General features: G+C 40.0%; 1 protein-coding gene across 2 annotated transcripts in view; it reads right to left on the reverse strand.

Annotated features, from left to right (window-relative positions):
• Nucleotides 1-23698, reverse strand: part of LOC307059742 (diphosphoinositol polyphosphate phosphohydrolase 1) — a gene marked incomplete at its 5' end in the record, with an annotated part of 94647 nt that overhangs the window by 15771 nt on the left and 55178 nt on the right. The window lies entirely within an intron of this gene.

Below are 23698 nucleotides of genomic sequence, written 5' to 3' on the forward strand. Positions count from 1 at the left end.
TGCATACTGATCCTTTTTGTCTTGCAACCTTTTTAAATGCTTTTACTAGTTCTACTAGTTTCTATTGTGTTTTTTTTTGTTTTTCTTTGGTTTTTTATAATTAATGGTCACACCATCTGCAAATAATGACAATTTGCTTCTTCCTTTTGAATCTTTATTTTTGTCTTACTGCAGTGGCTAGGACCCCAGTTCAATAACAAATGGCAGCATGATAGCAATCATAACTGTCTTATTCCTGTCTGCCATAGGAATGCTTTGAAAATTTCAAAAATATAATGTTTGCTATAGGTTTTTATTACTCTATCAAGTTAAGAAATTTCCTTTTATTTTATGTTTGCTAACAGTTTTTAAGATGAAAGGGTACTGAATTTTAATAAATACTTTTTCTTCATTTACTGAGATGATAATTTTATCTGTTTTAAACTCTTACTGAAGTAAATTACATAAACATATTTTCCAAGACTGAACTATCCTTGTACTTTTGGGATAACCCAGTTGTGTGATATTTTGACAAAGCATTAGATTCTATTTGCCGTTATTTTACTTAGGATTTTCATATCCATGTTCATAGGTCAGAATTTACTGTTCTTTCTACTTTTAAGTATCAAGATCAGGGGTCAGCAAACTATGGCCCACAGGCCAAATCTGCCCTGCCATCGGTTTTTGTAAATAAAGTTTTATTGGAACATAGCCATAGTAATTCATTTAAGTATTGTCTACGAGGGTGTTCGCATTACAACAGCAGAGTTGAATATTTGTGACAGAGACCATATGGCTTCTATATCTCAAGTATTTATTATTTGGCCCTTTACAGAAAAAGTATGCTGTTTGCTGAATCAAGATCATACTGGCCTTACAAGAGGTGTGTAGTTATCCTTCTCTGGAATAGTTCTTTAAGGTAAGAATATATATTTTTGGAAATTTTGGTAAAATTCAACTCGTCTGATCTTGGAATCTTTTTGCTGGAGAGAGTGGCGATTACCACTTAATTTCTATAAGGATTAATGATCTACATATAGACTTTCTAATTTTTCTTAAGTAAATTTGGGTAGTTTTTCCTAGAAAATTTTTATCAAAGTTTTCAAATTTTGTTTGCAGCTTTTCATAGCATTCTCTTAATTTAAAAATCTCTATTATATCTGTGGTTATTTCCTTTATGGATTCAGTGAGAGGTTTGTCTATTTTATTAGACAAATAAAAATAACCCACTTTTGGTTTTGTTGATCATTTCTATTTTCCCCCATTAATTCATGCTCTTTTCCTTGTTATTTTCATCCTTTTACTTCCTTTGAGAGTATCCTGTTGTTTTTCTGCTAGTTTCTTGAACTGACTGCTTAGTTTATTTAATGTCTATTTTGCTTTCTAATAAAATCATCGAGGGCTCAAAGTGAATGAGCTGCATCCGTAAGTCATGATATGAAGCTTCATGATATGAACTTTCATAATTGTTCAGCTCTATTTGCTTACTAGTTTTTGTGATTTGTGTTTTAACTCAAGGGAAATCAGTAATAGAGCCAGCTTGACAGAGAAACATACTTGGAAACAGAAAAAAATGTTCTAATTATTTAGAACATTTTTTTCTGTTTCCAAGTATGTTTCTCTGTCAAGCTGGCTCTATTACTGATTTCTAATTTTACTGCACTGTATCACAGTATGTATAGTCTGTATTATGGATGTTCTGGGATTTTTAATACCCCTTTTTTTTTTTTTTTTTTGTGGTACGCGGGCCTCTCACTGTTGTGGCCTCTCCCACTGCAGAGCACAGACTCCAGACGCGCAGGCTCAGCAGCCATGGCTCACGGGCCCAGCCGCTCCGCAGCATGTGGGATCCTCCCGGACCGGGGCACGAACCCATGTTCCCTGCATCGGCAGGCGGACTCCCAACCACTGCGCCACCAGGGAAGCCCCAATACCTCTTTTTAATACCTCTTTTATAGTCTATATTATGGATGCTCTGGGATTTTTAATACCTCTTTTATGGCTTAATATGGGATTACTTTTTTATAATTCTTTCATGTGTGCTTAAAAATTTACATATTCTTTCTTAGATGCAAGATTATTCCTCAATTTAGCTATTTGATCAACCCTATTAATTGTTATGCAATCCTTTTTTTTGCTGCTTTTTCTATCAGTTTCTAAATGAGATGTTTTAGTCTTCAATATGGCTGGAGATTTGTCAGCTTTTCCCCATAACTCTGTCAGTTTTGCTTTATGCCGATGAAGAGCTTGCCAGGTGCACACAAGTTCATGACTGCTATCTTGTCTTGGCAGATTGTTCCTTTTATCAATATTAAATGTTCCTCTTGTCCCTTTAAGGTTTTTCACCTGAACTCTGTTTTGCCTGATATTATAATTACTATCTCAGTTTTCTTATGGTTAGTATTTGCCTGATATATCTTTTTCCAGCCCTTCATTCTTAGTCATTCAGTATTACTGTGTTTGAAAACAACATATGGCAAGTTTTATTTTTTTTAATCTAAGTACGTGTCTATTAATTAGTTAGTGTAACTAAATATAATCAAGTTACATTTATTGTGATTTAACCTGGAAACTTAGCTTTAATACTGAGCCACATGGGGTCCCTTGGAGATAAGTTAGAATCAGAATCCTTAAATTTACTTCCTGTGTAACAAGCTCTGCACTAGCAGTTTGCATTTGTAAGTTCACTGAATTAAGGGGAAGCTGTTAAGTGGCACTTTAGCCAGATAAGTTAGACCTGTCCAGGTCCAGTGGCTGTTGGTAGTTTAAAGACTGAGGAGTCTCTAGAGGCAAGGATTGCACTTAGTATTTGCTGAAGCCACTGTGAATTGTATTGGAGTCAACAGAATATACTTCCTAATGACTAAAAATCCTTTCCTGGAATGTGGAGCTGGATGGGAAAGCAAATACATCTGTTTTGGAAGAGTCATCTGGAATCAATTCATTTAGCAGAAGGCAACTGGCTCCTATCCCAGTAATTCAGTCTCTACTCAGGTTTCCAATAGAAACCAGCTCAAATACAGTACTATAGTCTCTAACTGGGCAGATTCTAATCTCCACATTAGACCACGGAATTAACTATTCATCAGTGTGTAGCATTCAATTATGTGTGATAATGTAGACAGATAAATTGAGTAAAAAGATATCTTTTTTAAATTCCAATATTTAAAAACAACAGCTGAAAGATAATTTAGGAGTAGTTATTTGCAGTAAGAGAGCTAACCTTTAAATTCGGTTCTCCTAATAAGCTTAAAATAAATAATAAATAAAATATCAATTCCTTGATTTAAAAAGTGATTCTTTTAAAAAGCTGCTAGTGTTTAAGATAAATCATAAATAAAAATGATTTAATTTATAAACACATGACCTACCTGCGCTATTTTTGATGGGGGATATATCTATTGAAAGAAAGATACTCCTATTTAGTATCTTAGATGATTAGCCTAAACAAATAAAAATATTTATAGCATTACTTCAGAGTCAAAGGAGAAGAGGAGATATAATTCTAAAAAGAATTTTTTTTTTTTTGCGGTACGTGGGCCTCTCACTGCCGTGGCCTCTCCCGTTGCGGAGCACAGGCTCTGGACGCACAGGCCCAGCGGCCATGGCTCACGGGCCCAGCCGCTCCGTGGCATGTGGGATCCTCCCGGACCGGGGCATGAACCCGTGTCCCCTGCATCGGCAGGCGGACTCTCAATCACCGCGCCACCAGGGAAGCCCCCTAAAAATAATTTTAAAATTTGTTAACGTACAGGCACACCTTGTTTTATTGTGCTTTGCAGATGTGCTTTCTTTACAAACTGAAGGTTTGTTGGCAACCCTGTGTCAAGCAAGCCTATCAGTACCATTTTTCCAAGAGCATTTGCTCACTTTGTGTCTCTGTGTCACATTTTGGTAATTCTCAAAATATTACAAACTTTTTCTTTATTATTATATTTGTTATGGTGATCTGTGATCTTTGATGTTATTTCTGCAACTCGCTGAAGGCTCAGATGGTTAGCATCTTTTAGCAATAAAACATTTAAGGCATGTACATTGTTTTTTTAGGCACAATGCCACTGTACACTTAACAGACTACAGTATAGTATAAATATAACTTTTACATGCACTGGGAAACCAAAAATTTGTGTGACTCGCTTTATTGTGCTATTTGCTTTACTGCATGGTCCAGAACCAAACCCACAACATCTCCGAGGTGTGCCTGTAGTGGTATACTGACTAAGTATAGTATCTCTTCTTTCTCCTAAAACCTCATTAAAATGGAAGTAGAGGAATACGACTGGAAAGGAGGTACTGGAAGAAAGGAGATTTCAAAAAAAAATTCCAAGAATGTGCAAAGTGATGAATGAGGGTTGAAAGATGAAGAAAAGCAAAAGAAGCCAGCTTAGCTTCCAGACTCTGGAGAGATTCAAGCATAGGATATGGCAGGAACAGAGAGTGAGAAGGGGTCGTGAAAGCCAAAAGTCTAAATACCAAACAACTATCCCCATATATGGAGAATGGTCTGGACCCAGGCATCTATCACCCAGACAACTCTGAGGGCTCTAATCGAAGCAGAAAAACTGGAAAGAACTACTGCAGCTTATATGTCTATACACATCCCCAGAATAAAGCCCTCCTATTGTGGCACTCTTTTAGAAAGGTCCTGGCACAACTGCTCCACTTCCCTCCAGGTCACTCTATATACCCACCCATTTACACAGAGCTCCCACTCAGTGCTGCTACTGCCTCAACCCTAACTGTGATGAGACAACCATGGGTCATGAGACATACAAGGAAAGTTGCCAAAAGAAAGATCAAAATAAGTTAATGAAAATTGGCTCTGGTCAAAAGAAAAATTCAAGAAACAGAAGAAAACTTGGGGAAAATTGGTTATCCTTTAAAGAAATTAGAGAAGCTATGGCATGCTAAACAAGCACAAAATGTATGTAAAAGCAAACGAGAATAAAAATGGTATCTTAGACCTTAAAAGTATGACTGGTGAAATAAAACACTGATTAGAAGAGTTAGAAGATAAGTCAATGAAACTTCCCAAAACATATAAAAGAAAACAAGGAGGTGAAAAATGTGACCAAAAATGAATAAGAGTAAAGGCTCAGTCTAGAGGGTCTAATATTTAATTAATAGAAATTACAGACAAATCAATGAGATACTTCAAAACCTCAGGGGTAAAGAGAGAGAAAAAATAGGTTTTCTCCAGAGGAATAAGAACCAAACTGGTGTCAGACTTATATCCATAATATTGATAATAATACTCTTAATTTTAAGCAACAGTGATTTTCAATAAAAAAATTCTACTTAGCAAAACCTACAGTGAGACAGTGAAAGTGTGAGGCAAGAAATAAGATATTACCTACTGGGTGTTTTTCCTTAGGGAATTACTTAAGGAATGTTTCTTTTCATTCAAAGTCTTCCAGTCCTATTTTATTTTTGGGCCATGTACCATGAACAAATATTATTTTGATACAATTTTAGAACTCAAGGGGGAAAAATATCTTTTAAGACATTCTATCAATAGATGGATAGGTGTATTTATTATGCTTGACTCCCTCAGTCTTAATTTCCTTCTGTAATTATCAACACATAAGGAAACACTGAATCTTAGCAAACTACTGGGCAGATAAGAGTGGAGTGAATGGAAAAGCATCAACAAGAAGTGAAACCTGTGAGGAAAGTAAAGCAATCTCTGCCCAGCCCCCCGACACACTCCCTGTAAACGCCCCTGACACACACATACACAGTCCTACTAAACTCTGCATGCTTGAAGCAGAGGTTAAACAGTCAGCAGAACTCTAACCTTGTAGGGTATGGGGAACAGGGGTCCTGTAAGATGAATCAGTTTATAAGGAGCAAGCTTGGCAGGCTGGTGTACTATGGGTCACTGCTGAGGCAGATGAGCGGGAGAAGCTATTGTTATGAAGAAGAGACTGTTTCTAAGGAGAAGATTCATAATCACCAGAAGCATTTATTTCAGTTATTAACTACCAAACAAACTCAGATTACACTCTAAAAATGAGCACTCAGAGAAAAGTGAAACATATGGAAAGATACTAGTTCAAAAAAAGGGAACCAATCTGATGATTTAAGAAACAGGGTTATTCCAAGAAAAAACGAATTCTTATTCAGTAAGATTCAAGATGTTACAATTAGGAAAAAAAAAAAAAAAGGCAAGCTGTCACAAATACAGAGCAATGTGAAAACAGAAAACAGTTCTTAAATAACATCACCATTATTATTAACAAACTAATAACCCTAAAAAGGCAATCAATGGTTAACTGGATACAGCAGAAAACTAGAGATATAGAAGGCCAAAATTTGAAGAATTCTCTCAGCACACAGAGTAAAAACGCAGAGATCAAAATTATCACAAAAGATAAGGGGGACTTCCCTGGTGGTGCAGTGGTTAAGAATCCGCCTGCCAGTGCAGGGGAGATGGGTTTGATCCCTAGTCTGGGAAGATCCCACGTGCCACGGAGCAACTAAGCCGTGCGCCACAACTACTGAGCCCACATGCCACAACTACTGAAGCCCACACACCCAGAGGCCATGCTCCACAACAAGAGAAGCCACCGCAATGAGAAGCCTGCACATCGCAAAGAAAAGTAGCCCCCGCTTGCCACGACTAGAGAAAGCTTGCACTCAGCAATGAAGACCCAATGCAGCCAAAAATAAATAAATAAAAATAAAAAATAAATTTAAAAAAAGGGAATACAATGTCATAGGAGTTTCAGCAGAAAAAAATGAAACTGATGAAGATGGGGTAATAATTGAAGAAGAAAAGATATGAATCTCCATACCAAAAGGGCTTGCCAAATAGGAGGCATACTCCAGTGACATCTCTGCGCTAAGAATAAGAAGAAAAGTTTTCATGTGTTTACATAGGTGAAAATTTTTTTGATACCAGACTTTTCCTCTATAACACCCAATGCCTGAAGTCAAGAGTCCTGAGGAAAAAGATTATTCAAGGAGTCTAATAATTAGGCAAACCAGTCATGTGTGAAGAAAAAAATTTTTATCAAACATGTAATGACTCTCGTATTTTTCTTATAAATAATTACCAACTGGGGCTTCCCTGGTGGCACAATGGTTGAGAATCCACCTGCTAATGCAGGGGACACAGGTTCGAGCCCTGGTCTGGGAAGATCCCACATGCCATGGAGCAAATAAGCCCATGTGCCACGACTACTGAGCTTATGCTCTAGAGCCTGCGAGCCACAACTATTGAGCCCGCGTGCTGCAACTACTGAAGCCTGTGTGCACAGAGCCCCTGCTCTGCAACAAGAGAAGCCACCGCAATGAGAAGCCCGCACACTGCAATGAAGAATGGCCCCTGTTCTCCTCAACTAGAGAAAGCCCGTGAGCAGCAACGAAGACCCAACACAACCAAAAATAATTAAATAAATTACTTTATTAAAAAAAAGAATTACCAGCTGGTTGACTATAGTCCTCATTATAACTCACCTCCAAAGGTAAACAACTGAACTGAACCACCTGGTCGGTGTTATAGTAACAGATAATACTTTTATTTATTATATTTTTTAATAAATTTATTTATTTATTTTTGGCTGCGCTGGGTCTTCGTTGCTGTGTGCGGGTTTTCTCTGGTTGCGTCGAGCAGGGGCTACTCTTTGTTGTGGTGCTTGGGCTTCTCATTGCGGCGGCTTCTCTTGTTGCAGAGCACTGGCTCAGTAGTTATGGCCCACGGGCTCTAGAGCACAGGCTCAGTGGTTGTGGCGCACGAGCTTAGTTGCTCCGTGGCATGTGGGATCTTCCCGTACTGGGGCACGAACCCGTGTCCCCTGCATCGACAGGCAGACTTTCAACCACTGCGCCACCAGGGAAGACCTCATGTGAGCATTTTTTAAAAAGCAACAATAAAACAATTTAAATAAACCCAATGCCAAAAATATAAATCAATTTTCTTTCCTAAATATATATTTAAAGCAACCTAAAATGCTCATATAATTCAATAATCTCACTAGCATCCTCCTGATGAGGGTATCGGGAATGGGAGTGGGGGAGATGAGGGCTTTAATATGGTTGGTACGTGTACAGGCTTTGGAATCAAATACACCTGAGTGGTCAAGTCATGTTTTGCTGTGTGATTCAGGTCAAATCATTCATCTTTTCCAGTAATAATAACAACTAGTATTTGAGTTCTTACTAAATGTCTACCTATGAAGCAGGTATTATCATGATTCCTAAGTTCCAGAAAAGAAAACCGATGCTTAGAGATGATAAATAATTTGCCAATGCCACGCAATTATGCAGCAGCACCAGGATTTGGACGTAGGGGTCTTTTGATTCCACAGTCCGTGCACCTACCAACCATGCCAATGCCCTCCTCATCTCTGCTGCTGAGAGAATAAATTAGGACACCTTCTGGAGGTCAGGCAAGATTATATAAACGGAATCTTAAATCATTTTTTGAGTTTGCAATAACTGAGGGCGTATTACATAAATCTGCCCTCTAGACTACCTGAGAATCTGGAAAAATAGTATGAGGATCAACTTTAAAAATGAGGGGCTTAAGAAAAGCTGGTCTAGCAATTTTAAGTGATTTTGGTGTTCTTTACCTGATAGGCCCGTCAATTTTCTTAACAATAATCTAGGTTTTATTTTAAAGACAGAACTGGCAATTTCAGTTTGAAATGACAAAAAACTTCATGTTGCCAAGTATCACTGTAAAGGTGATCTTGCTATTTCTGAAACATTTAAAACTGCATATATTTAACTCACTCAACAGGGATGAACAGTTTATTTGAAAGCAGCAAGAAACTACAATTGCATTTCTTACTCTCCATCTGCTGTTGAATGGCATGCATTTAAAATTTTTAGCCATTCTAATAGGTGTGTAGTGGTTATTTCATTGCTGGATGGCATTAAAGGTTAACTCATTTAGATAATGTACAAGAGTTAGTATATTTCAAACATACATATTCAAAAGAAAAAAATGAAGGCTTGAATGTTAGCTCTGCTTGACCAAAAGTGTAGGTTTAAACCAGATAACCTCTTGATGTCCTTTTCAACAACGTGCTTCTATAACCCTATAAAAATAAATTCCACTTAGCATCATAGTCCTTACATAGACAGGCACACCCGCTGCCCACAGATCTTTTCAGCAAGGTCCTCATTCAGTTTTGCACCCAGAACTTTGCTGGTAATACAGCCATAAATAGTTGATCGTCTTTCTTTCAGCTCTCATAAATCTCAGTGAAACCATGTCATGGAGGAGCTCTAGGTTGAAAATGATACTCTTCCCTTCTTTAACTGCCTCACTCTCCATTCTAAAAAACCACTTCAAAAGCTCAGCCCTTTTTAGTGTTTTTATGACTTACTTTGAAACCAAAACCATATCTGCTCTAGGGCCTGACATGGAGCTCTACCAAATCTCTAAACTGATAAAACCGGCTGTTCAGATGGCATCCTAGACAGTCCATTCATATCCTCAAGTCACTCCTCAACCCCAAAAGGGAGTAAAGAGAAAGAAAAATCAAGCCAAATGAAATGAACAACTGCCACCTCATCTAAAGGACAGGACTGTTTAGTATGGAAGAGCTCTAAATGAGCAAGAATGGCAGGTAGACAGATGGAAAAGGTATTTCATTTGGCACAGATGTAAATGTGTAGACCCGCTGGGTATAGTACAAACACATTATATCTGTTTTTTGAAACTGTTAATTTCCCATCTTCAGTACTATGGTATTTCTTCACCAATAAAAGGCAATTACTATATAAACCATTTCGAAAAACCAGCAGGATGGAGGCTCTCTACTCCAGATTCAATGTCTAAGACTGTATATACCATGGTGATTACAGACAGAAGGAACAGCAAGTCTGTCGCTGGAGGAGCAGCAAGGGTGCTACCATGATGGGTGAAGCACGGTGATCAAGAGAGAGGAGTGAAAGATGAGGTGCCAGAGGAAGCGAGATCACAGGCCACTCTAAGGCTTAGAAGGCCTTCGAGTAACATCGTCTGACCAGGTTTTTGTTTGTTTGTTTTTTGGGTTTTTTTTTTTTGTGCGGTACGCGGGCCTCTCACTGTTGTGGCCTCTCCCATTGCGGAGCACACGCTCCAGACGCGCAGGCTCAGAGGCCATGGCTCACGGACCCAGCCGCTCTGCGGCATGTGGGATCTTCCTGGACCGGGGCATGAACCCGTGTCCCCTGCATCGGCAGGCAGACTCTCAACCACTGCGCCACCAGGGAAGCCTTGACCAGGTTTTTAAAACAGGATCATTCTGCCTGCTGTGCTGAAAATAAACTAAAAGGGGTAAGAGTACAGGGGGGACCAGAGGAATTGAGGTGAAAGGTGACGGTGGCTTGGACCAAGGTGGTAAAGACAGAGATAGTGAGAAGTGGTTAGATTCTGCATATATGTATTTTGAAGGTAGACCCAACAGAATTGGCTGATGAACTAAATACTGGGTGTGAGAAAAGAAAGAAATCAAGGATGACTCTTAGTTTTTTGAGTTAAGCAACTGGAAGGATGGAGGTGACATTTACTGAGATGGAGAAGACTGCTGGAGGAGCAGCAGTCTTGAGAGAAGATAATGGGATCACAAGTTTAGTTTTATACATCTGAAGTTTCAGACGCCTACTGGACATCCCAATGGAAATACCAAATAGGCAGGTTAAGGAGAGCTGTGGTTGGGGATGGATGGGTCATCCATCCACCCATCCACCAACCTACCTACCCACTAACCCAACCACCCACCTACTGTACTTAAATCCTTGAGATTGGATGAGACCACCAAGGAGTAGATGAGAGATAAGGAAAGAAAAGACAAAGAACTGAACTTCAGGACATTCAGCCTTCAGGGAGGAATCAGCAGACAACTCAGATGGAGGAGAAAAATCAGAAAAGTGTTGAGTCCTGGAAGCCTAGTAGAAAAAGTTATTCAAGCTTTTTTCTCAACAGTATTCTGTTCCCAGTCTTTGATTCTTCCCACTGAGGCACCAGACACCATGGACAAGCCACCCCTGCTGCATGCTGTCTGAATTCATGTCTCATAGAAACTATGAGATAACATGATTATTCTTGTTTTAGGTTTTGTGAGGCAGCAATCAGTAACTAACAGTTTCTAAATACACAACTGTGTCAGCATCACCAATAAAAGAGTCCACATAAATGTATCCAACTGCAATACTCTTTAGTTCTCAGGGAGATTAGCACATTTGATGATTCTTCATGGATTACTTCTATTCATACTCCTTTAAGGATTAATCTAGACATCTGGAAACAGTAAACTGTCTTGATGATCTCCATGTGAACCATCCCTTGCTCCAATAACATTATCTTCATCAATCATTCTAACTTATATTAAAAAAAAAAATTCTTCGAAGAGCAAGATCAAGTCTCAAGGCTAAAAAAAAGCAAAAATAAAAACAAAAAATGTAACTGAAGCTTTGTCATCTGCCCCCAGAGATGGCTTTGCTTTCATTTCCTTGCACCCAAGAAGACAATACAGAACAAAATTTCAGCAATGCTAATTTTAATCTTTCTGAACCCAAATATATTCCCTTAGAATTCCTTGGGGGATTATGCCTATGCCATTAAGCACTTTAAATACTGACTTTTTCAACTACCTGATCTCTTCACGTTTCTGCCCAGACTCTGGGGTTGTAAAAAACTAAAAAAATTTAGATAAAACAAAATTTCCCAGGGGCTTCCTTCCAGTCCAACTTCGTTCCCCCAAGGCTATTTATTTACTTATATGATCATTCTCTCTCCAGTGACTTTATTTATTTATTTTTGGCCATGCCACACAGCACATGGGATTTCAGTTCCCCGACCGGGACTGAGCGCGTGTCCCTGCAGTGGAAGTGTGGAGTCCTAACCAACTAATCCATTACTCCAGTGGGGTTATTTAAAATAAGGAAAAAGGGGGGTGGGGAGGGAGGAGGAAGAAAGCTTTCCTTTAAAGAAGAATTTCAGCTTAAAAAAAAAAAGAATTAGAAAATCACTGTTCTTCGGTCTCTGCTCTTTTTATCTGATTTGGTAAAAGGTTCAGCAGTAGATGCTAAAACTGTTAGTTGAAAGACTGCTGGGGACTTCCCTGGTGGCACAGTGGTTAAGAATCCACCTGCCAGGGCTTCCCTGGTGGCGCAGTGGTTGAGAGTCCGCCTGCCGATGCAGGGGACACGGGTTCGTGCCCCGGTCCGGGAAGATCCCACATGCCGCGGAGCGGCTGGGCCCGTGAGCCATGGCCGCTGAGCCTGCGCGTCCGGAGCCTGTGCTCCGCAACGGGAGAGGCCACAACAGTGAGAAGCCCGTTGTACCGCAAAAAAAACCCAAAAAAACCCCAAGAATCCACCTGCCAATGCAGGGGACATGGGTTCAAGCTCTGGTCCAGGAAGATCCCACATGCCGCAGAGCAACTAAGCCTGTGTGCCACAGCTACTGAGCCTGCGTGTCACAATTACTGAAGCCCGCGTGCCTAGAGCCCGTGCTCCACAACAAGAGAAGCCTCTGTGATGAGAAGCCAGTGCACCGCCATGAAGAGTAAGTAGCCCCTGCTCTCTGCAACTAGAGAGAGCCTGCGTGTGTAGCAACAAAGACTCAACGCAGCCAAAAATAAATAAATTTAAAAAAAAATGTTGGGTTGTTGGGAGACAAGAGATTCATATAGCCTGGAAGAACTGTTCAATAGATTACTTACCAATTTTGCTACATAAGGAGAAATATAGTTCTACAATGGAGAGACTGTCAGTTATTACCTGATCAAATGTTTTATCACGAATGGCAAGGCAACCTGACATTATGTGCCTCATGACATTAAGTATTAGGAAGTACATGACATCACCTATGCAGCAACTTGTCAAAAATGCTTACCCTAAATCGAATCAAGCCTCTAGACGTGTGCTATTCAATACGGTAGCCACCATCCACATGTAGCTACTGAACTTAAAATATGCTTAGTATGACTAAGGAACTGAATTTTAAATTTTATTTAATTTTCATTCATTTAAATAGGCATATATGGCTAGTGGCTACCACACTGAACACCGCAGATATAGAACACTTCCATCATTTCAGAATATTCCACTGGACAACACTGCTCTAGACTAAGTTGCTGGAAATACAGAGGATAAGGAAATAAGTTAAAAGACACCTGGAAGAAACAATCAAACAAAACCATAATATGAGACATTCTATCAGACAATGATCCTGGACTCTTTTAAAAAGTCAGCATCATGGTGAGCAGGGTGTGAAAAGGCTGAGATTATGGTTCTATTTATTGTATAAATATATCTATATCATATAGCCTGAAAAGACATATCTCCAACTGTAATGTGTGAGGAAACAAACAGATATAATAGACATTTCATGACAGTTGGGGACATTTGAATATGGAGTAAATATTAGACGATGTTATGGAATTATTATGAATTTTCTTAGGTGCGACAATGGTATATAGTTATGTAGGGGACTGGCCTTATTCTAAAGAGATGCATGCTAAATAAAGAACAGAACTTAGAGGTAATGTGCCATGTTAGCTACAACTTATTTTCAAATGGAATGGCCAAAAAAGGGGTATGGATATAAACACAGAGAGATAAAGCAAATATGCAACAAGTCAACAGATATTATACCTAGAAGAAGGTATGCAGTGTTTGTTTCACTCTTTTAAAATATTACTTACATGTTTGTAAAATTTCTTAATTAAATAGTTGGAGAAAAAATAATCAGCCAAGGAACTATGGTAACACATCATCATCTTTGTACTGTCTGGCTTTTCATTCTGCTAGGAGCATGTATTACTTTTATAACCAGAAAAATAGTGAGCTGAAGTAGTCACCAGCTTAATTACTTAAGTAATCAAACTGGCTACACTAATAGCATCACTAAATGCTAGAGTGAGCACTTAAAAGCCCTCAGAATAAGAGTCCTGTTCATATTATATTGTTTCTATTTTTAATATTAAAATTTTTACAAATAGCTCTAATGGAAATTCCTAGTCAAAAACACCTGTGTAGGACTTCCCTGGTGGTGCAGTGCCACCTGCCAATGCAGGGGAAACAGGTTCAATCCCTGGTTCAGGAAGATCCCACGTGCCGTGGAGCAACTAAGCCCATGCACCACAACTACTGAGCCTGCGTGCCACAACTACTGAAGCCCACGCGCCTAGAGCCTGTGCTCCGCAACAAGAGAAGCCACTGCAATGAGAAGCCCACGCACTGCAATGAAGAGTAGCCCCCACTCACCGCAACTAAAGAAACCCCGTGCGCAGCAACGAAGACCCAACACAGCCAAAACTAAAATAAATAATAAACTTAAAAAAAAAGCACCTGTGTATTTAAACAAGGTCAATAACATAAATATGTAATAACACTTTTCATAAAGCCAAGAATATCCATTAAGTATTTTCACAAAAGCTAAAATGACAGTCACTAAAAATTCTCAATCATTTTAAGGTTGACTCCAGAAGTCATCGTGGAAGAAACCTAGGAGTAGCCATTTACCATTTTGAGGCAGCCTAGGAGCAGAGAGGAGTCCTCCTCTGAAAGGAGAAAGAGGCCTCCCTTGCTCTGGGGCCAGAGTTGAATTACATTCTCGGTCATGTGAGCACAGAGCAAAAACTGAGCACAGGGATTATCACAGCTGCCTCAGCCAAGCCCTTCACTGGAGGCAGTGTCTATGCCAAGGTCTCCTTTCATCCCTGAACTGTAACTGAGAGGAAAGGCCCTTTCTAAGTTCTCAGCTGCCAGAAACAGGAGATTCAATACGGATTTACTTAAGGGCCTTTGCCAGAGATCCGCGGGATTCAATCTGTACTCTAACATAAAACGGCCTCACACCAACGGTCTTCCATCTAAGACATGGTATGTTTTCTCTGATCATTTTATATATTCAAAATGACTTTTTCTAAGGAAAAGCTCTTAACTTCTTTTGCTATATTTTTGTGTATATGCTTTTCTAGGACCACAGAATAAACATGTTGCCACACACAAACATGTAACCCCATGTTAGGTGAACAAAGGCTTTCCTGAAATGTTTTACCACTGAGCCACATTTCCCATTAAATTCTTAAAAAAGAATAAATTACCAGAATAAGATGATTAAATATAATTCATTAAGAGACATGACTCTTACATTTTATAATGCTTTGACCAAAGCATTTGACCAAAGAAGCTAAAAATATCTATGTTTTTACCAAGTAAAAATAAAGACATGGTAGTACTTATAAAAAATTTTTCTTGGGCAAAGTGTCATCCATCGTTGTACTTCGTGGTTTCTGCCTGAAGACTTTGAGTGTAGGTGGCAAATGGTAAGTGTTTAAGCTTATTTTCTTCCGAACTTTTTATTTTGAAAAATTTCAACCATAGAAAAATGCTTTGCCTATTTTTGAAGAAATTTTTAAAAATTTATTATTATTATTAATTTTTTGGCACGTGGCTTGTGGGATCCTAGTTCCCTGGCTGGTATCGAACCTGGGCCCCCTGCAGTGGAAGCACAGAATTCAAATCACTGGACCACCAGGGAATTCCCTTAAATCAATTTAAAAGATAAATCTATAGGTGCATATAACATACATGTACATTATTATTAATAATTCATATTCATGTGGTTTTTAAATTCCTTAAAAATTAAATAATAGAAATTCAGAAAATGCTACCTAAATAAAGCCTGCTTTTCAACAAACAAATGGGGTTGGTTTGTGATCTCTCTTGATTTACAGTAATTTACATCTGGATATATTTTCTCATATTAACATTTCTATTAAACAATGCAATATTCCCAAGGTTAAAAACCTTTATTTGCCTTCATTTATCATATAGGAGACTAAAAAATAAAACTATCTTCTTCCAAGAGCTTGGAGCTTCTCAGTTTACAGCTCAAAATAAAGTAAAAATCTGCAAAACAGATCATCCACCTAATTAAGAACACATCTTTTGGCTGTTTTCCATTATAAGCCTTTCAGTACCACTACTGCTGTTGTTTTAATCTACTATGCATATATTATTTGATTGACATTTTAAAAACGAATTTTAAAAATTAGCTGCTTATGTTGAAAGATCAGGAGATCTCACATAAGAATCCAGCTTTCAGGGCTTCCCTGGTGGCACAGTGGTTAAGAATCCCCCTGCCAATGCAGGGGACATGGGTTCGAGCCCTGGTCCGGGAAGATCCCACATGCCGCGGAGCAACTAAGCCTGTGCGCCACAACTACTGAGCCTGCGCTCTAGAGCCCGCGAGCCACAGCTACTGAAGCCCGCAGGCCTAGACCCCGTGCTCCGCAACAAGAGAAGCCACTGCAGTGAGAAGCCCTCTCACTGCAACAAAGAGTGGCCCCCTTTCGCTGCAACTAGAGAAAGCCCGCGCGTAGCAACGAAGACCCAATGCAGCCAAAAATAAAATAAATTTATAAAAAAATATATATATATTAAAAAAAATCCAGCTTTCATGCTTCTCTTAAAACATCAGAGCCACACTGCGTCTTAATTGCCACATGAAAACTACCGGCTGGGCCTGAAGAGGACTGTCTCTGGTCTAGGGTAGGCTCTCCCCACTTTACCAGCGCTACACCCACCATCAACTGCCTGACTGCTTCCCTACAAGCTTATGAGCTGGAGACCCCTGGTCTACATTACTTCCCCCTGTTTTATTTATCATGTTGAAATGACTGAAATTATTCTTAATATATTATGATATATATTTTGTGGTTAAAGTTCTAAATAAAAAAAAATTAACGTATTTCCCTAATAAATTCTGTGATACACTATCCCCACCTTCCATGCGTAACTGTTTAGGCTGGGCCAAAAAGTAAAGATGAAAATACAACAGTCACACAGAGCCTTCACTTTTTTCTCTACTCCAAACAGAGTCTAACACTATGAGCTAAGAAAAAGGCTGACAAAACTGTATTTCAAATTATTCCCAAGTAGTCACAGGCTTTTCAAATGTTCTACTTGCATATAACAAGAGACATGAAACACTGTTTCCCTGTCAGAGACAGTTCTGAGATACCAACGGGAGCCTTCTGGTTGCTATGTTACATAAAAAGAGAGTACAACCTTTTTTTTTTTTTTTTTTGCAGGGACAGGGAACACATAGTACAGGAATTGGGATAAGAAGATATAGATTTTAAAAATAAAGTTCACTATGGCATTTTCCCTGGTCTTATCTGAGAATACAAATGAGGTCAAGAAGGGTTACAATAAATTCTTGATAGGCTGACATAAATAAGATTAGTAAGGCTAGAGATAATCAGGAAGCAGCTCTGGGCTCAAGGCAACCATGATCCTTGATATTATATTAAAGCATCTAGATGTTCAAAAAACTATCTTAAATGAAGGTGAATTCAGTCAAACATGCTGTGAAATGTTTACATAAGACAGTGTATCAAAAACTTGACGGAATTCCCCCCTGGCGGTCCAATGGTTAAGACACCATGCTTCCACTGCAGGCAGTGCAGGTTCGATCCCTGGTTGGGGAAATATAAGAAGCCACGAGCTGCGCGGTGAGGCCAAAACAAAACAAAAAACCCCCAAAACTTGAGGGAGGGCAGCAAGGTACAGGGAAGTTTAAAGCGACATCACTGACTTGAAAAAAACTTCCATGATGGTGAATTTATGTGGCAAAGCAACAGGTGGTAAGAGACAAAGGAGCAGCAGAGAAGTGTGATATTAGGACACAAGTGAGGAAGTCAGGGAACAAGTTCTTTTTTTTTTTTTTTTTTTTTTTTTTTTTTTTTTTTTTGTGGTACGCGGGCCTCTCACTGTTGTGGCCTCTCCCGTTGCGGAGCACAGGCTCCGGATGCGCAGGCTCAGCAGCCATGGCTCACGGGCCCAGCCGCTCCGCGGCATATGGGATCCTCCCAGACCGGGGCACGAACCCGTATCCCCTGCATCGGCAGGCGGACTCTCAACCACTGCGCCACCAGGGAGGCCCCAAGTTCTTTTTTTAAAATTTTTAAAATTTTATTTATTATTATTATTATTTTTTTTTTTTTGCGGTACGTGGGCCTCTCACTGTTGTGGCCTCTCCCGTTGCGGAGCACAGGCTCCAGATGCGCAGGCTCAGCGGCCATGGCTCACGGGCCTAGCCGCTCTGTGGCATGTGGGATCCTCCCAGACCGGGGCACGAACCCGTGTCCCCTGCATCGGCAGGCGGACTCTCAACCACTGTGCCACCAGGGAAGCCCCCCCCGCTTTTTTTTTAAAGCTAGGCCTATGTCACAGGTTAATTATCAGGCTGCCTACAAAAACTTTATAATTTATATGCTAGAAATGGATATGGATATGGACCTTGTCCAGACATGAGGCAGCAGATAAAAGGAACTGGCATTTGGCCACACTCTCAGTTATCACTGGCTACATTTCTCTAAAGGCAGAAGGTACCTATCTTTGTCACCCTTGAAGAGAATGCAGTTGAAGTTTGCACATAATTTTTTCCTGTTTCTGTTTTCAGATGTACTGTATCTTTGTGATAACATTCTTGGTTTGGCTGAGGTGAGAATGGATGAAAGAAATGGAAACATAACAGCTGAACAGAAGACAGAACAGTTTCAGATCCAGCTTCTCTTTCTTCCCTGTCAGCCAGCAGTTTTACCTTTCCCATTGAATTAGCAAGAAAGAATAGCTCTGAAAACCACACAAAGAAGTGCTTTTCTTTTTTAATACAGAGGGAGCATCACATGACTGGCTCAAACTAGGCTTTGCTAGAGATGTACTGTTACCAAGGCCCATGGCCAGTCCTGGGAGAAAGCCTCATCCCTTTGAGGGGTCACTTCAATAGGACTTTAACTAGAAGCAGCTAAAAAATGGAAGCTAGTTTCCAAAAGGGAATATTTCAGCCTTTTAAAGATTTTGGTTTTTTTTTTTGATGTGGACCATTTTTAAAGTCTTTACTGAATTTGTTACAATATTGTTTCTGTTTTATGTTTTGGTTTTTTGGCCGGGAGGCATGTGGGATCTTAGCTCCCTGACTAGGGAAGAACCGCACCCCCTGCACTGGAAGGTGAAGTCTTAACCACTGGACTGCCACGGAAGTTCAGCCCTTTAAATGTGACTGGTAATGTTTCAAGTGCTACAGATTTACCTGTTTCTGAGATTCAGCCAATATGCTAAAAGTTTTAAGCTGGGTTGAACAAAGCTTCAGAACAGGTTGAGTTTTATGGTATCTAGGACTGACAATGCCATGATAAACTACTTAATAACCTCATTCCATTCACGTTTATACAGAAAATTTTTCTAGTAACAAATATATGTTCAATGTAGAAAACCTGATAATCTAAGAGCTAACCCAAAGATAACCACTGTGAACATCTGATGGGCATTCTTTCAAGGCATTAGGAGCATGGATGCTAAGATTAGATGTTCTGGATTCAAATCTTACCTTGAGCACTTGAGCACATTTAGCTGGGCACAATTTGTCCTGGTGTGCCAGGACAAATTACTTGATCTCATTGAATCTCAACCTGTAAAATGTAGACAATAACAGTTCCTACCTCATTGGATCTGGTGAGGAAATGAGGCGACATATGCAAAACCCTTAAACACAGCTTGGCACATAATAAGTGTACAAGTAGTGTTATCTGTTCTTTCTGTACAAATAGACACACATATTTCTTCCCCACTAAATGGTTTTCTATCATAAATACTATTTCATAACCTGCTTTGATCACTTAGGAATGTGCTGCAAATATTTTCCTGTGTTATTAAATATCTTTTTACTACATATCATTGGTACAGCTGCTGCAGGCAGTACTTAAGCAGAGGCTGTCATGTTTTCTAGCACATGACCTTGCCACTCTGAGCTCAGTTAGAGGAATAAGAGATCAGCAACTGATGCAAAGGTAAAGCAGACATCTTCAAAATGGCTAGAAACTGATGTGGCCTGGCAGTTCTGAAGGTTGTAAGTAGGCAAAACCGATCAAGTCCTCTCTCAGGAAGCCTGAATGTGAGATACACAGACAGAGTGAGTCGACAGACAGGTTAGTGACGCACAAGGGAGGAAAAACACCAAACAAAAAGTGGTAAGCTGGGACTTCCCTGGTGGCGCAGTGGTTGAGAATCCACCTGCCAATGCAGGGGACACGGGTTTGAGCCCTGGTCCGGGAAGATCTCACACGCCGCGGAGCAATTAAGCCCGTGCGCCACAACCAGTGAGCCTGCGCTCTAGAGACTGCGAGCTACAACTACTGAGCCTATGCTCTAGAGCTCACGTGCTACAACTACTGAGCCCTCGCACCTAGAGCCTGTGCTCTGCAATAAGAGAAGCCACCGCAATGAGAAGCCTGCGCACTGCAACGAAGAGTAGCCCCCGCTCGCTGCAACTAGAGAAAGCCCGCGTGCAGCAATGAAGACCTAACGCAGCCAAAAATAAATGAAAAAAAAAAAGAAAGTGGTAAGCAGAAGCCGGGAGACTAAGAAGACATTAGAAAGGCAGCGCTCCACAGTGGAAGAGAGGGGCTGGGCCTCTGGTATGGTGACCAGGCTCTTGAGCTACAGTGCGTCCCCACCATCCAACCACCCACTGCGAGCAAGGCCTGCCTGTGCTCTGTGACCTAAGTTTCCAGTTCTGCACAGCCTGGCTGGACAGCTGCTGTGATACTGCCATATTCTTCTCCCTCAATTAACTGAGGGGCCTGTAGATGTTATGTCTACTCCTGACAACCCAAAAGGGCCTACCTCAACTGCATTTATGCAGCTGCTCTAGCGGTCACGCCAAAAACTGCAGCACTTATTTTGTTCAGCACTTGTTATGTGTTAAGCATTGGGGATTCAACAGTGAGCAAGAAAGAATGGTACCTGGCTACATAAGAGTGTAAAGTCTAGCACAGAAGACAACTAGACAAGCGATATGAATAAAACATGATAAATACAATGCTAGAAGTACAGACTGCAATGGAAACACATATGGAGAACAAGCCTGCAGGGAGGAATCATGAAGACTGCATGGAGGAAGAGACCTTCAGGGTGAAGCACAAAGTTAGCCTAGTGTGCCAGATACTACAGATGGCTCACTCAGTACCCATCACCACCCACGTGGATTCCATGACCGCCAGTCAGCCTTATGAAGTTACAGTCTTGACTGAGCTGCAGTGAACTGGATCGACCTTTCCTAACAGGCCACCCCTGAGTCCTGGCCTCATTTAACAGGAAAGGTGAAGGAGACCAGACATATTTTATGATTTTGTAACGTTTAAAAGAATTTGGCCTATTAGACGGTAACCTCAACTTTGAAAGTATAACTGAATAACTTATTTCTGACTTGTGATTTTAAATTGAAAATCTTAGTAAGTTTATATACACTATGGGAATATTTAAGATTCATCTTATTTGTAAGTTTAATATATGACATTCACAGGACTTTTTGCTGAAGAGCCTCATAAGATTTTCATTTTTTTAAAGTCAGACAACTGACATTCTTTAAAAAGCAATCAAATTAATTAAATTTATAAATGTAATTTGAAACATCTAAAAGTCTTCAATGAACTGGCCTAGGCACTATCCAAAGGCCCCTTAAAAATGACATTATCCGGGCTTCCCTGGTGGCACAGTGGTTGAGAGTCCGCCTGCCGATGCAGGGGACACGGGTTCGTGCCCCGGTCAGGGAAGATCCCACATGCCGCGGAGCGGCTGGGCCGGTGAGCCATGGCCGCTGAGCCTGCGCGTCCGGAGGCTGTGCTCCTCAACGGGAGAGGCCACAACAGTGAGAGGCCCACGTACCGCAAAAAAAAAAAAAAAAAAAAAAAAAAGACATTATCCAAAGGCCCCTTAAAAATCTCCTATGCTTATAAATATAGCAATCAGATCTGCAAGCATTAGGAAAGAACAAAGTTTATGGATGTGTGCTTTTAAAAAGTCATAACATTTTGAAAACTAAATAAACCGCTGAACAGTGGCTTCTGCTTACAAAAGCTACCCTTCAAGGACAATAAAAAACATCTACCTACATCCTCTCTGATTCAAGTCTTATTCTCTGTTGATAGACGTGGAATTAGAAAAGCCACCCCCTCCATTTTATTTTGATGGAAGCCATGGAAATGTTTGTCTTTATAATGACACATTTCTCTAATTTATACTGTTTGTACGAATATTTGGTTTATTTGGTACCTTATTCTTTATCCTCTCAATAATGCTGGAATAAAGAACAGGGTATGATATGACTCTTGACTGGAGAGTAAAAAATCTGCTCGAAGTCAGGCAGGATTCTTCAGGGCTGAGAATGGCAGGCAGCGTTTAATTTCAAGCTTGGGATTCCCTTTAAGACAGGAGATAGGTAAGATACTGACCATATGAAAAGTATACTTTAATTATCTGTGCTGCATTGTTCACCTTCTCATGTCCCAACTCCACTTTATTCTCCACTCTATTCCCTTTTACCTACTGAAGGATGGTATGTAATTTCCAGGAAACAAAAGGGTAACCCTATATCCTTTTCAACTCCCTCACCGTACTTCCTATTGTAATCATCTAGTTTTCTACATCTTAGTTGCACTTATATAACCCAAGGACAAGTCGACTGTAGCACTCAACGAAACAATAGTAACAACAACGGGTATAAGTTTTCCTGAGACAGATGCCAAATCCAAATGTGCTCTACAGAGGTAAAGCTGTCACACTTCACCCAAAACTTCTAAACCAGGCAGCAAGTTTTGCCCAAGGTCTCTGAATTTTTTCCTTCCTCTCTATTCTAGAACCATCAGTCTATTTCAGGTCTTCCAACAACCTGTCTGAATCCACAGAGCCACAATAACTCTGTCAAACATCACTTTTGGCTTAGGTGCCTCAGAACTCACAGAAGCCAACTGGATTGAAGTCAAAATTATGTAGCTTAGGTCCACCAATTGGCCCTACCACACTTATTTGAATAGTCAAACCTTTGAGATCCTCCAAAAAGAACTCTGATAATTTCCAATTGGGGTATTTCTTCAGGACTTTTATGTTCTATCTGTCATAGAAGCATGTATTAATTACTTTCTATTCACCCAGCTGTGTACTAGGCACAAGAAGGGAGGATTTAAAATAGGAAATATAATCTTTGTCCTCAGAAGTTACAATCTAGTTATAGATACACAGATATATGATAAAATGAGAGTGGCACGAGTCAACGTAAGTTTGCAGGACTTCAGAGCAAGGAGAGACTTCCTTGGGTATTCCAAAGTAAAATTAGTCTAAGAAGACTTCAGCAAGGGCTTGACCCAAAAGAAATGCAGAATTTAGACTTTTTCTAAGCTCTACTTTATGTCCTTAGAATCTGTCTTAAGTCCCTTCTGGAACAAGGAAATGGATCTAAAAAGCACTATGTAGCCAAGGCAAGTAAATGGGGGTGGTAAAACTTACACCACTGAGTTAGGACTCCTAAACAAGATTAGCATAAGCAGAGCAGAGCGTGGTATTGCCACAGAGGCTATGGAGAAACATTAGTTCCTTCCTCCTGGTTTTGAATTGCAATTTGTTTCTCAGTTTCCCCAACAAAATTGTAAGCCCTTGAAGTAAGGGAACCAAGAGATTTGACTTCTGACTGTTTATTCTAGAGTATCTAGTAAGATATACTGGGCATGGCCCAAGAACTCAATATATATATATATGTTGAATATCACGTGACCAAATAAAAAAGAAGATACTATTGTCTCTCTAGGTGCACCATTAACAACTTCTGGCTAACAGAACTATTGCTTTAGCCACTGCTCTATTGCCAGGACCCAGGGAGCATAGGAGAACAAGGGCTGCCTCCTCCCCCCTCAAAGGTTAATGAGAATAAGCC

The sequence above is a fragment of the Hyperoodon ampullatus genome (assembly GCF_949752795.1).
Source record: "Hyperoodon ampullatus genome assembly, chromosome: 10".
Lineage (NCBI taxonomy): Eukaryota > Metazoa > Chordata > Mammalia > Artiodactyla > Ziphiidae > Hyperoodon > Hyperoodon ampullatus.